Consider the following 14,903-nt stretch of genomic DNA (forward strand, 5'->3'; position numbering starts at 1 on the left):
ATACTGAGAAAATGTTGAAATATGGCCTATAAAGAACTCAAGTCTGTCAAATAACAAAGCTGTTTTTTGCAAAACTACACAGTATCCTTGTTTATCCACTTATAAAGGAAAATATTTTTGGTTTTGTGTTAGCCATGTCCAACAGATCCAGCTCATTGTTTTGGTTGTTTTCTGCTTTGCAATTTCTGTGTTATCCAATTTTCTGCTTTCCCTTTCAGGATTGGCTAATGCACCAATGATGACCTGCATCCTTGGTGAGTTGCTTAACTTAATTATACCATAGAAATAATTTTGATCAATGAGGTTCTGTCATAGAACTCTTGGTGCACTGTATAACATTTAACAATCTTTTCTCACTATCGTTAAATAAAACTCTTATCCCTCTCTGCTATTTAACATTTAATGGCAAAAGTGGGTTAATTGGATAACCAAACTCCTTTAATGCAGAGTATATTTTGAGACTGGGTGACAGTGGTTATGAAAACCAAACATTGAAGAGGCTCTGAAAAGCACTGAAACAAAGGCAGGAACGACAATAATTCATTCTTCTTCAGTGACAACATTTTTAATCTTTTTCTTCTATAACGTTGGAGATCTATTGAATTATAAAGACAACAAATGTAAAACTGACAAATAAGTGAAAAGTATTTTCACTCTCATTCATTGGAACATGATAACTGGTGTGGTTGAAAGGAAAAATTGTCATTCCATAGCTGGACATAAAGATATGTATTTTCTTGTCCTGTCCTTCCCTGTAGGGGCTAAATTTAAATAAACAAAACAAATTGTCAGTGGAGATGTTCTGATCATGGCAATGCTTGAATATTTAAGGCAAAAAAAGGCTATGGCAAAACTACAGCCTTTATCTGCTAAAAAATGTCAAGCTAAAGGCAAAGCAATTTGAGGAATGATTGTTGCTGTTAGTATTTCTATTTCAGGATGGACCTTCACAAGGTGAGGAACTAGAAGAGAAGAACAAACATAATAGCTGCATTACACCAAATGGTGTATTCTAGGGGCTGCTATAATACACAGTGTGCTGGGATAATTTTTCTCTTTTTGCAACAAAATTTTAAACCCCCTTTTTTTCAGTGTGAAAACAAAGTTTCTCTATTGCTGTGTTCCTCACAGCATCACAGTAGAAAAGTATTTCCTTCATTTAGCAAAAAAATTAATGAGTAATTCTCCTTATGATTAAATTCTGTCACATATGTTGATAACATAAAATGTTTTATTTCTTTGTATATGGAAGCAATAAAATATGCAATAGCTTATGAATCCTGTAACTCCACTGAGGGCAAAGATATAAAGAAGAGTCACCCTGTGGTTGACATAAGATAAAATTTATAACAGTTTACAATAATTTAAAAACAATATTTTTATCTTTAAACAAAACTCCTAGGCAGAAACTATCTCTGCCCTATTCCTGCTTTTTCTATTGCTGTATCTATTTTCTATGTTGTAGTCTGTTTATGCAGTGTTATAATGATGTGAATCACTCGCAGATAAGGCCTCCTGGCTGAGCACAGGACCCAGTGTCTGCCACACCTCTGAATTTCCCAAGGAAAAAAACTTCCTTTGGGGCACTCCTGTGCTCAATGGGAAAAGCACCACTTGTTGCTCTTTTGTTAGGCCACCATGTGTGGGTGTCAACGGTCCACCCATCCCAGGGTTTGTTCTTTTGTCGGTGGTAGCAGGAAATGTCGTTTAGGGAGACATTGATTAACTTGTTAATATGGTGAGAGAGAACCAAACCCAACAAGGCAAAGAGAATAATGGCTATTATGAAATGTAATTCTTGTCAACATTGCTTTAGGAAAAGCAGAAAATAATTGAGATAAATGACTATGCTCCATTGCACCTCTTCCTCCTCCCCTTCCCCCCAGCACTACAGGGATATATGAATGTGCTTTTGCTTTTTTTAGTGTTGACTCTTTGTCAAGGTTACCATTGCTTCACTTTCTGATACTGTGTTGTACAGCTTTAGTTAGATTCTTTTGATGTTTTGTCTGGAATACAAGGCATGACTTCTAGGGCTTCTCATAAAACATGCACTAACCAACTGGAAAGAGTTGCATGAGTTTCAGTAAATCATAGGATCACAAAATTGTTTTGGTTGAAAATGACCTTTAGGATCATCAAGTCCAACCATTAACCTAGTACTGCCAAGTACACCACTAAAACATGTCCCTACGCACTACATCTACACATCTTTCAAATACCTCCAGGGTATTTATACAATCATTTGAATATTTTGTAGTTCATGTGATTGTAATGAGAAAAATTTCTGCAGGCAGCAAGCAGAGACTAATGGGAATGCTGGGAAACTTTGTGTTGAAGAACACTTTTTTTCCTTGCATATGTTCGTAAGTGGGTTTGTTTTCTATGAAGGATCTCCTTCAGTGTCTGTTCATTCATGTCGGGAGACTTGGCTTAGAAATGTCTGAGTGAAACCAAGAGACTGTAACTGCTGGCATTGGAGGAGTCACCCCTTAATGTAGTCTTCAGGTTGCTTACAGTGGTCAGTTTGTGCTGCAGGGGCGGGTGAAGATGAAGTCAGTATTATGGGCAACCCTTTTCTTCCCCTGATATGAGAGAAGTGGCTCTGAGATGGCTTTGTGAACGTGTACCCAATACAAATTTCTGAGTATTGGTTTGAACAGCTAAAAAGTGTCTCTTAGAAGCTCAGCTTCCTTCAAAAGAAGAACTCTTTAGAGTCTTTTTCAAGGAAGAGGTTGTAAAGATTTGTCTATCAAAATGATCTGATTTAGAGAAAATTCAATTGACTTCTCAGCAATGCCTCTTTCGGGCTCTGATTCAGCAATGTTCGTGTGAGTAATACCACCAGTTTCTGAAGTGTGTTTTAGGAGCTAGAGGTTTGAAATAGAAGTCCATCACTTAAATGCAAAAATAAGTGCATCATAGTCTTCTCAAATAACTCATAAAAGCTGTTAATTTTGATATGTAACACTGGCAAGGCCCAGGGGAGAAATATCTGTTACTATTTCTCAGCATCCTCAAGAAGTTCAGTTAGTACTGGAAGGAAATGCAAACTTGTAGATGGGAAATGGTCCTTGCAGCTGGACTCTTCTGAATGTGGGGCCCTACTGACTGGTTATTTTCTTCCCCTTTAGCTGCAATGGAAATTTGTGGTTTCTCCAGCTTGTGGATTCCACATCTGATGTGTCAGTTAGCTTCTTACAGACCTACCACACAGGACCAGAAGGGCTGGGGCCCTGCGGGTATCTGTGGGAAAATTCATTGAGCTCAGAGACAGAGAACCCCCTTCTTCAACACTGTCAAGCAGAGGGCTCTGTAGACTTTCATTGCCCAGTATTTATATATCCAAAGTCTACTCACTCCTTTACATTCTCACTATACTTTGAACTTCTCCCCTAACCAAGAACCCACTATCCCTATTTAACTTGTCTTATGCAACTGTCTATACCTCAGAAAGCCAGTCCCTAGTGCTGTCTCCATTCTCCCTCTGCCACAGTCTACCACTATGCTCCTTACTTAAACTTCTGTATTCCCATGTCCTGACAGATGAGATGTGCCCTCTTTAGGATAATCCCTTCTAGGATAATCCCCTAACTCACAGCACTGTCAAAGAACCCAGTGCTTTTGGATTCTCTGTACAGTTTCCCAGAATCAGTGCCAACCACATCCAGCTCGAAGCTGTGCAATTCTGCAGAGCCAGTGTAGCAAGAACATCAGCTAAACAGATCACAGGTCCTCAGCCTCTCCCTGACTTCCCTGTGAACCTTGGTGCCAGGGAACACCACTTTTGATCACCAGTCAGCATTGTACGTGGGATTCCCAAACTGCAGCCAGTGGAGAGAGCAAAAAAAGATTTCCTAGGTGAGTGATCAAAGGAGAAGTCTGGTGGTTGTTCTGTGACTTGTTTGTTCCAGAATGTTTCTTTCTTTGCTGGCCATGCATGCAGGCTCTGCAAGTCCTGACATATACCCCAGTTTGGCTCCTCCCTTGGGCACTGGGAGGGCTGGAAGCATGTAGCCGTTTAGCAGTGCTTGGCCTCTTTGGAAGACCATGTGGCTTGTGAGCTGTGTGGTGGCCACTTCTGTGCCTTCTCCTCAGCATGTTATCCAGAGAGGGGTTTGTCCTTCAGGCCTTGAGATGATGCTTGGTTTCTATCCATCCTTATTGCTAAATCACTTTGGCAGCAAACTTCATTTACATTTCATAATTACCTTAAAGTCTCATTACAGCAGACACCTGGTACTTGCTGGCACATATAAGGTTGCAAAACAGTTTCCATAGCAACAGCTGTCTCTGCACACCATAATTTTGTGGAGTGTTTCCCTACCGGCTAAAAAATATTCTACTATTGCTTTTTGTCCAAGGTTTAATTTTCCCATCAATCAATTCTGAATTAATTGGAGGTGAAAAAATACATTATTTCTTATTAGAAAAAAAACACCCCCATTTTCTTCTGGGAAAAACTATTGCAAAAATAAACAGACTAAAGACTATTAGTGTTGTTTGGGCTGAGAAAAAAGGTTCAGTTTTAATTTAGTTTTAATTGAAGTAAAATATGTATGGGGCTGTGATTTGCTTTTGACATTTAGCATTACTATTTACACTTGACTGGCTTGCCACTTTTAAATAATTAAGTATTTTTTAAAAAGTAATAGCTATCTATATTAAAGATTAGCTTTTCATCATTTTCATATTAATGTACATGTAACATTGTTAGAATCAGTCAAAGCTAAGAAATGCTGGGATATTTGGAGCCTCTAGCTTTTGAGTTTGTCCACTCTGACATGAAATCAGACCCAGGATTTTCTACTTTAAATGTTATTAACTTAAAATTTAACAAACTGATTTTCTTCAGTCTTAGACTTGTGCTGATTCCTCAAGAAATCTACAAAGCAAATCTAACTTGAACAAAAATACCATTTTAGTTCTAAGGTTATTTGCATTTAACAAAATGAATTGTGAACTGATGTAATCTTTGTAATGCTGTTTCAGATCTCATTCTACCCATGTTCAACCATTGTCTCTTAATTTTATCATTTTTGGATTTCTTCAGTTTCTTGAGCTTGATGAAAAGTCTTTTATTGTCTTTCTGAAATATTCTGTATGATTTGCTTTGTTCAGTTTGCTAGATTTTAATAAATATAAATCCCATTTAAAGCTTTTGAGGGATTAATATTGTGGGTATGTATTAAGACCAAAACTTGGCGAATAGCAAAATATATTAGAAGTCAAGAGATATTTATGTTCCTTTAACAGTATATATATTATGAATAGAACCATAGAATGCCAGATTGGAAGGGACGTCAAGGATCATCCAGTCCAGCCTTTCTAGGTACTACTATAATATATACTACTGTAGAATATTAACCTGGAAATGCATGGTCAGCTCCCAAATCTATTGACAGTTCCTGTGCATTACCCTCGTGCCCACAGCAGCTGCAGCAGGTTTACAGGCCTCCTGCTTTCTGGTGCATAGCAGTTCTGTGCATGGTGTTTCAAGTGCACAGCTTCCAGCTTCACCCCAAATGCCCTCTTACCCAACAGGTAACAGCCCAGAAGTAGTATTTTTTTCTTAAAAAACAGCAGTGCAGGTTAGTTGCACATTTACCTCTTAAGAGGTCAGAAGAAAATAAGAATACTATGTTTAAATTACTTTTATTCTTTGCATATATGTTACAATAATAATCAATAGTATGAGGAGATCAGTCTGATTGGATAATGAATTATCTAACTATTTAAACTTTGTATATGTATATCAGTTTTTATACTACAACACTGTGTGTGAGGGAATAAGTTCATGGAAATTACTTAGGTATAAATTGAAAACTAAATGCATTGCATTATATACTGAAAGTGTGTTACAAAAAAGAGCGCAAAAAGCCTGAATACTAATGCTGGTAACATTAATGCAATGTGACCATATTTGTTTCATTTAGTATTAAAATTGTTGCATTGCAATTTCAATTTGTTCAAAATAATAGGCTGAAGAACTTGGGCTGCAAATCTGAGATGTATTCAGTGTGTTTGAAAGCTGTTAAAATAATGAGATAGGTTTTTTTGGTAGGGAATATATTCTCTGACATACTTTTGGTCTGGGGAAAAATGTTGCTCCTAAGAGCACCAAAGCACATCCTGATTTTTAAAAAGACAAGTGGTCCAAATATTGTTTGAATAAATATCTTATCAACTTGCCATTATTATGCTGTAATGGGATTAATAGAGGGTGTATTTTGAACAATTACATTACACAGGAAAAACCTGTTTTCCTCATTCGTGTAAAGAATATATCTTCTAAAGTATCAGAGACATATCCCTAGTTCTATTAAAATTCAATTATTTCCACAAATTGGAAATATACTCTTTTTTATTGGTAGTTCAACAGCAGAAGGACACATTTACATTCACTTTTTCATCGTTCTTTGCATCCGCAGCCATCAAGTTCCAACCTTCTGTGTTTTTACCATATTTTAATTAAAATGTTAATGTATAATGTAGGAGTGCAAAAAGACTCTCAGAAAATGAGGGAGGAGGGGAGAAAAATAACAGGCATCTAAAATAATATTTAGGATAACTGAAAAGAGTACATGGATCTTTGGATGCTTATGTTCAGATACTGGCTTTTAGAAGTTTGTAATATTCCTAAACATCAGCTGAATGTGTCTATTTCTTGAGCCTAATGGGTTGTTATTTTTCCATTATAGCTGAGTTCCTGGACACCTCTATAACAGTAACTTAGTTTTTGTAGTCTGACACTGCAAATCATGTGGCAATATTAAACTATCTTTACTCTTGGTGTTTAAATAACATGAGCAGGTTAATAAAATAGATGAAAGTTGAGGTTTACAAAGACAGGTCTAGCTAGAAAAGCAAAATTATCATATTATCTTTCTTTCACATTCAACAGCAGACAGAGTGTTCCTATGAATATGGATATCCAGGGATGCCTTTGTTAATGACAGAGAATGTAAAATTAAATAGCAAAACAACACATTTTTCCCAGAAAAGAAGTAATTTTCCTGGGTGTGTAGGCAGATTTTGTAATTTCCTCTGGGGTTTACCGTTACTACATTTTTGTGTAGTGCATTTCCAAAACCTTTTTGCAAGGTGATTTGTCTTGGAATGACTGTTAATGTTTGGGGCTTGACATTAGTGCTTGATGTCTGATGTAGTGGTGCCGTTTTCTGACAAAGGCTTCTGAGGAATGACAATCACTTCTATAGTTTTTTTTTTTTTAATTATTATTTTTAATAACAATTCCCATATAATTAGAAAAAAACCTACTCTTTTTTTTTTTTTTAATTTTTTAAAGCCAGTCAGCATACTGTCCTGAGCATGGATCTCTGGATGATTATTTGCTATCCACATATAGCTCACTTTCTAGTATTTTGGACAAACTCTCAACTCTTGCTCCAGCCCTTGTGTGGTGCTAAAGAGCAGGATGACTGCTGGAAATAGGCAGGAGGATTCTTTCCCCTCTGGGAGGAATCTGTGGCAGGGGCATAGCTGGCACAGGCAGCTGAATGCCACCTTCTTTTACATTTTTTATATACTGGGTTTCATTTTGGTTTTGATTGCCTGCCATGGTATAGGAAGAGATGTTGTGAAGTTTATTCATCTCACATTTTGTTGGAAAAAAACATTCAAATAGTGATGTGAAAGTAGTGCAGAGCTGAAACAGCCTTGGAATTGCCCTAATTTAAACTTATAGCAGGAACAAGCCAAACTGGTTTTCTCCAGGAATGAGAAAGAAAACAGCTGTAATAATAGTATTCCCAACTCTGTTAGATCTTCTAAAGAGCATTTAAGGACCTTGCCTCAGGCTGCTGAAGTTAGAGGTTGGATTACAGCACACTACATTCTGTTGTTTTTGTTGTTAAGTGTGATTTATATCTAGAGAAGAAAATAAAAATAGGAAAAAAAGTTTTCAGAGTCGGGGGACAGTTACTTTTGCTTCACTAGAAAAATAATGAGTTGACAGAGTCAGCCCTTACCTGTACACTGGGACATCTCTTAAGGAAGCTTTAAAACACAAAATTCTTTTCAGTCCTCCACATACAAGCTTTTCATTTTAAGTCAAGTACCTTGGGGAAGCCCAAGTGGACTGCACTGACACAGCTGTCCTTATAGAACTGCTATGCACCTGTTTAAAAAGAGAACAGATTGTTTTCACAGGACCAACTTACTAGCAAAACATAATTTATTCTATTTTGACAGTCGATTGGCATTGATGGTATTTCAATCTGTGTTGCCAGTTACAAGTTCTGTTTTGCATAAGATTGACCAGTTGCCGGTTCCTCAGCCATCGCTTTTACTGCTTGCAAATCCTACAATGACATTGGGAACACTTTGTAGTTGAGGATTTCCTTAGATTTTTAGGTTTGTTCAAAAATTGCTGTCAGTTCAGAGAGCTTCTCAGCTAATTATCTGGTTCCGTTGATTTGAAACTGTTACATTTTTCCAGACATTGCCTTACATCTTCTTTTATTACAGGTTATGCAATTCTTTTTTGTTCACAAAAAGGATGAATGTATCTTTTTGTGCTCTGTATTAAACATAAGACAAAGAAGCATGTCTTCCTTTTTATGAATTGATATTTGGTTGTATTACCTGTATAAAGTACTGAGCACATGCCTTGCTTACAAGTTTTTTTTTTTCAGAATGTATTTTCAAGGGTGTGTTCTTGATGTCTGTGGCCCTCTAGCTATTTGATTGATTCCTTCAGTGTCTATTATCAGCCATTTGGATTATGAATTTTGTAACATGGGTATTAACCTTTGCTTTGTACCTTTCTTTCTATGCTAGTATGTTTTATTTATTATTAAACTGCAATTCTGTTTTGTTTCCCTTGTTTTTAAATCTGCTGCATTTTTTAGGTTTATCAAGTTGTGGGTTGCTGGCATCCAATGTGGTATTCTTATCAGGGAGGTTTTTTTACTATTACATATGCAAAGAATGTGAAAGAAGAAAAAGACTTTGGTGGATGGATATTTTATAATTCTTGTTCTCTTTTTTTAAGCTTTTTTTCTAAAGAAAGTAGTTACAAAGTACATTGGATATAGCATGATATAAAAATAACACAAAGTGATACACAACTAAAAAGAAACAACTATATAAAAATCTTTTTAAAATAGGCTGATTATACAGGAGAAGTTTTATTCAAGAGGAAAAGAGTAAAGTCAAGTTTTTTTATAGTTTAGTTTAGTATCAACTTTCTATCCAAGCAGATAAGTCATGCAAACAAGGTGAAGCGACTGAGTCCTTTGAAAGCGAAACAGTATGTCTCATTTCAGAACCAGAAGGGAATTCAATGAACTATTTAATAAAGATTCTCTTTCAAGTTTATGAAATAGAGATTCTTAGTTTCTGGACTTGCACTGGAAAAAGTTCTAGTTGATGTTAAAACCATTTGCTCTATTTATGACATTGTGGCTCAGCTTAGAGTTAGTAAAGGCAGTATCACCTGTTTGAGAGCTGATCAGAGTGGATTGATTACATGTGTTGCTGTCTTGTGCTTCAAGATCTGTAGAGAACAGGATTTGCTAATTTTCTATCTTGAATTAAATTGGAAAGAAATATTGGTATGAATAGACCTAATAGTCTCACCAGAAATACCAGCTGAAGTTTTTGCAAAAAAGCAGATTCAATTTGAGTTGTAAGATATTATGTGCTATCAGCAAGCTTTTATTGCATATGTGTGGCCTAGATGGCAGTGCAAGGAGCTTCTTATGTACTGAGGCAGGAACACAAATAATGTATTAATCAGACTGAATGTTCAACTTCTTGTTCTCAACATCAGCCCACTGTGGTTAGTTAGGCTTCTGGAAAACAATTTGGTCTTCCTGAGCTGACACTTGTATATGGACTAGTGTGTGTAACTGCAAATAATGGACCCATTTTCCATAAATTTATGTAATTATACTTTTTGGTCTTATGTCTCTAGAATGTACCTGGTCATGTTTAAACTGGCTTACAGTTTAATTGTGCACTGTGTAAAAGAAAGGTTCTTCCCTTCTGACTTCCACTGGCAAGTCATTCTCTGTAAACCTGGGTACTATGATCACAGCTTTCTCTGCACCAGAATGTCTGTCCTTATGTTCTACCCCACACTTCCCCCCTGTCATCTCTTTATAGACTTGAAATTATGTTCCATGGACTTCAACATCAGTCGTTCTCATCTCTGCTGTTTTGACAGGAAAAATTTGAAATCCTCAATCTGAAATTGCTAAAAAATTCATATCTGCTTTTTTTTTTTTTATCTTTTAGAAGAAAATTTTCTGGCCCTACTGTTCGGGTTTTTTTCCCCCTTTTTATCATTTGTTTCCTTTTCTGTGCATTAATTCTGATGCAATTTCTCATATTCTTCCTCTCCAAAGAATTGAGCTGATACAGGAATCCTCCAGGTGTTCATTGTAGTGCACAACAACACGGACAATTAATTTAGTTTTCCTGCTAATTGAGTCCATCTAGCTTGCTGGTTTTGCTTCTGATCAGCTACTACCCTTGTCCTTGCAAGAAGGGATGAGACTGTGCATCCCATTATACACAGAGCTCAAATCACTGCTGCAATGCCACAGGGATCTTGAACCTGGCAGAGAAACTAAAGACTTAAAGGAAAATAATCACACTTGCTAGAAACTCTCCAAATTTAATATTCTTCAATAATTTCATGCAATTCAGAAACAAAATGTTTGCAATGGGGACAGAATTGTGGTGTTTGGTGTTTTTTGTTTTTTTTTTCCCCCCAAAAGGCTTGTATGGGATAGCTGAAATAAGAAGAGTTTGGACTCTTTGGTTTAGATTTTATCTCTGAAAAATAAAAACATAAGGAATGCCCAAGAAAATATGCCATTGAAATTATTATGGTATTAGAGAAAACCATCTACTAACATTTAGCAGTATAATGAATATCATTGCTATAACTTTAAGTAGGATGGCAAAACTGAGGATTTGTTACAGCAAGAATATTCTCCATTGTGAAAGCAACAAAATTCCTTTATGTCGTTTATAGCTCTTGGTCGCCAATTTAGATAAACTCCTCAGTGGATCCCAGACTGTTAGCAGTGCAAAGCTGGTGCTGAATTGCCATTCCAGCTTCCCTTGTGATGGAAATGTGTGTCTGCAGCTGCAAATGTAAAACCTCCCTACCTACAGATTTTTAGTGTTCTGTTCCTTAGAGAGCTGGTGTTTCTATTGGCACTTAGAGAATCCTGTATGCATCTCTGGAAATATAAAAATATCGACTGTGACAGCAATGCATATATCATAAGCTGTACAAAATTAATTTATGTCACGTCACCTGTAGAGCCTGATAACCATTCTGATCATTTCCAGGCATGGGAAACCTTTTGTGCTCTGATGTGAACAAGGAACGCCTGGTTGGTTTGGAAGTGATTAGCAAATGGCTGTTGTTTTACAGCGCAAGGCTGGTATCTTTTAACTCAGTCTTGTGAAAGTGTGTTTGCCTCTTTCAGAAACAGGAGATGAACTTTAACCAAAAAGAACATACCAATTACCCAGCCCTACCTAGATGATGCATCTGCAGCCAGGAAAGTGTGTTTCTGAATCCTTCTCTGCCCTGTACACTGCTAACCAAGTCATTTCAGTTGTATATACAAAAAATATGGGAAACAAACAGAACTGTCCTCACTTACTAATTTAATACTGGACTTCAGGCAAATGAGTGAAGTTCCTGTTTTTGAATGTGACCTTCATTTTTAGGTCCTCCACACTGTTCAGGTATCTAGTATTAGCCATTTGCTTTTTCTGAATACAAGAGGATTGCACACCTGCTTTTTCTATTAAATACTTCTTAAAGTACACTCTAGATTTGTAGGGGAAAAAAACCCATCTGAAAATAATGACATTTGAGACATTTATGAAATAGGACTTTTAATTTCCTGCACTTCCCTGTCCCCATCTGTACAAAGGCCATGGCAGCTGGCTTGTCAGCTTAGCAGTAAGCTGGAAAGAAGTCATTAGTACTGCTCTCAAATAGCATTATAAAAACTCAGAAGAGGAAAAGTCCATGGTAATTCCCTTTCCCCCATGGAGCTTTTTCCTTGCCACTTTGTCAGGGGAAAGACTGAATTTCTGTCACCCTTCAACGGACTTGCCTCTCAATCTCACAGATGCTGGAGCCCCATGCAGAAACTCCGACTCCCCGTGGCAATAATGTGCCACTGGTGACTGTGCAAATCTTGTCAGCACAATCTTCAGACATCTATACTGTCCCTAAAGGATCTGGTGGAAACAATGAATATGTGCTCACGCTGTGCTTCTCCATCCTGTTGTACCCATCCATCAACATGACTGCAGAAAGATGAATATGTTCCAATAGAATGGCCTCTACTCAAATGCACATAACTGGGGCTCTGTGGGGAGCTTTTGCAGGCCCATATTTGTCCCCTATAACATGGTTGTCATGTTGGCCACGTAACGTCTACAGTATATACAAAAAAAGTCTCACTGTGAACTTGCTGGGCTGGTTGTTAAATGCATGAAACTCTTCTAATTGGAACACTTGCATTGCATAGTAAAATCCTGGATCTGTATTTACCTTTGCAGTGTCTAATTAACTCCCTGTGACATTGGTCATTCAAGCCTCAGGTTTCCAAGAGCTATGAACTTATCTTTAATTCTCTGTGAAATGCAGGGAGTGCCCATTTTAAAAGTTATCTTTTGTGTGTTGAAATTTAAATAATTTGAACTTCAAGCCTGCACTGAATTTTACATAATTTTCTCCCTGACCTTTGATAAAACAGTGAGCCTGCACAAAAGCTAAAATTATTTAGCTAACCAGCCTGAGCAAGACTGGTTTTAAATAAAACTTTCTCTTTGCTCACCAGTTAAAACCTGGGGGAGATTTTGATGACATAGGAAGGCAACTTGTCTGCACACCAAAGCAGCTCACAAGGACTTGCTGGAAACTGCAGACTGAAGCAGATTGTTGTGCAATGCTGGACTGTTTCCAACACATTTCCTTCTGCTCACCTGTGCTGCAGGTAGCAGTGACTCATCCTTTGCCAACTTTTATATGGAATTACTTTAATTGATATGAATCTCTACTTAAGAAAGATTTGGTTTTTAAACATTGGTCAGTTTCAGATCTCTCAGAAGTATTTAATGACCTGCTCAAAGTCCCACAATAATATTTATAGAGTTTTCTATCATTAATAGTTCCTGATTGACAAGTTTTATTTTTTTGGTGGCTAAAATAATAGCCTGAATTTCAAATCTGTGAACTTTACAAGCCATGGTAGGATACTGCATGGGGAATATTTTCCACTTCTAAGGTAGGATTAAGATAGAAAAATTAAAATCTAAAAAAAATTGCGTTTTTTTTTTTTCTTCCCCCCATAAGTAATCTTCAGATTAATCTCTTTACCTTACTCTTTCTATTTGAAAGAAGAGTATAATACATTGATAAACACAAAATTTTTTCAAATGTAACAGTAAAAATTGCCATCTTTTATTTTACCTGTTTAACAATCAATATCAGGGGCAGTTTTACATGTTTACCCTCTTATCTACACTATCAAGTATATTCATGTTTAGTATATCTACTCCTTAGGCTTATACAAGATAAAAAACCCAAAACAACAACCCACATTTGCAGGTGACTGTGATAGTTCTTCCTTGCAAAATTACCAGTTTATCAGTGGGACTGTTTACTCATTTCCTACTAAGTTTCAGGAACGTAGCACTGTTGAGAAAAGATGTGCTACAACTGGGATGCAAATGGAAAGATTGTATGCTTGATCCTGCTTACACATGCTTGGGTAAATGACCTCCAGTGGGGTGGTCTGACTATAGTTGGAGATACCAAGCAGATAATTAGAGATATGATAATTAGAGATATGATAATTACAGATGTGAAAACCCCTCCAGTGGAGGGACACAATTAAGTGATTGTGCCATTGCCCTTTCAGTAAGGAGACTGACAGCTTGCCTGTGCTCAATGCAAGAGGACTGTATTTTAATGGGTAGGCTTAAGTTGGACATTAGGAAGAAATTCTTCACTGTGAGGGTGGCAAGACACTGAAACAGGTTGCCCAGGGAAGCTGTGGCTGCCCCATCGTTGGAAGTGTTCAAGGGCAGGCTGGATGGGACTCTGAGCAACCTGCTCTGGTGAGAGGTGTCCCTGTCCATGCAGAGGGGTTGGAACTAGATGATCTTTAAGGTCCCTTCCAACCCAAACCATTCTGTGATTTCCATCTTGAAGCATAGTTAGGAGCATACCTAGAGTAGAAGCAGTGAATTTATGGATATTACAGCAGTAACTAATGTCTTAATTTTCCATGATATTGGAGTTATTTCAGGGACATTACAATGTGGAGACAGAGACACTGTAAGTGGCCCAAGTTTATAATGGTGGTACTAGTTATAAAAAACCAGATTTTTTAATATTGCATTTTGTAGGCAGTTAAAAATGCTCCCAAACAGCTTCACTTATGAATATGATTATCTCTATTATAACAACTTGTGGGCCTCTGTGAAAAGCAATGAAAACAGTATGATTGTTCTGCAAGTTAATTTCTAGTGTAAAGTGTAATGACATAGTCACACAGCATTTTTGTAACACAGAAACAGCATGTTCTATATTCTGATTTGCTGAAGAACAGCTCAACAAAGCTGTTCTTCCCCCAGATGAGGCACGAATGGATGAAACACCACCATTTCTTAAGGACTGGTTCTGGCTTGGATGAGCCAAAACCTTTTTTAAAAAAATTAGGACTGTTGTTTAAATATAGTGTCTTGTTTTAAATAAAAGTTATGGTGGGTCAGTGTCCCATTAACTCTATCTGTGATTACCAGCATGTAAAAAAGTAATTATGAGTAAAAGCAGTAGATTTTGTATCCAGTGAAATCTGCGTGGAGCTTTGTAGAAATAAACAAACCAAAAG

The 14,903-nt window shown here is 37.0% G+C and overlaps 1 long non-coding RNA gene across 1 annotated transcript in view; it reads left to right on the plus strand.

The window, feature by feature from the left end:
* The first annotated feature begins 225 nt into the window (after nucleotides 1-225).
* The window catches only part of LOC127388592 (uncharacterized), a 64,102-nt gene continuing 49,424 nt past the window's right edge, over nucleotides 226-14,903 (plus strand). The window contains exon 1 of the long non-coding RNA XR_007890409.1: nucleotides 226-254. This is a non-coding gene — a long non-coding RNA (uncharacterized LOC127388592). The remainder of the gene's footprint in view (nucleotides 255-14,903) is intronic.

This window comes from Apus apus, chromosome 10 (genome assembly GCF_020740795.1).
Source record: "Apus apus isolate bApuApu2 chromosome 10, bApuApu2.pri.cur, whole genome shotgun sequence".
NCBI classification, from domain to species: Eukaryota; Metazoa; Chordata; class Aves; order Apodiformes; family Apodidae; genus Apus; species Apus apus.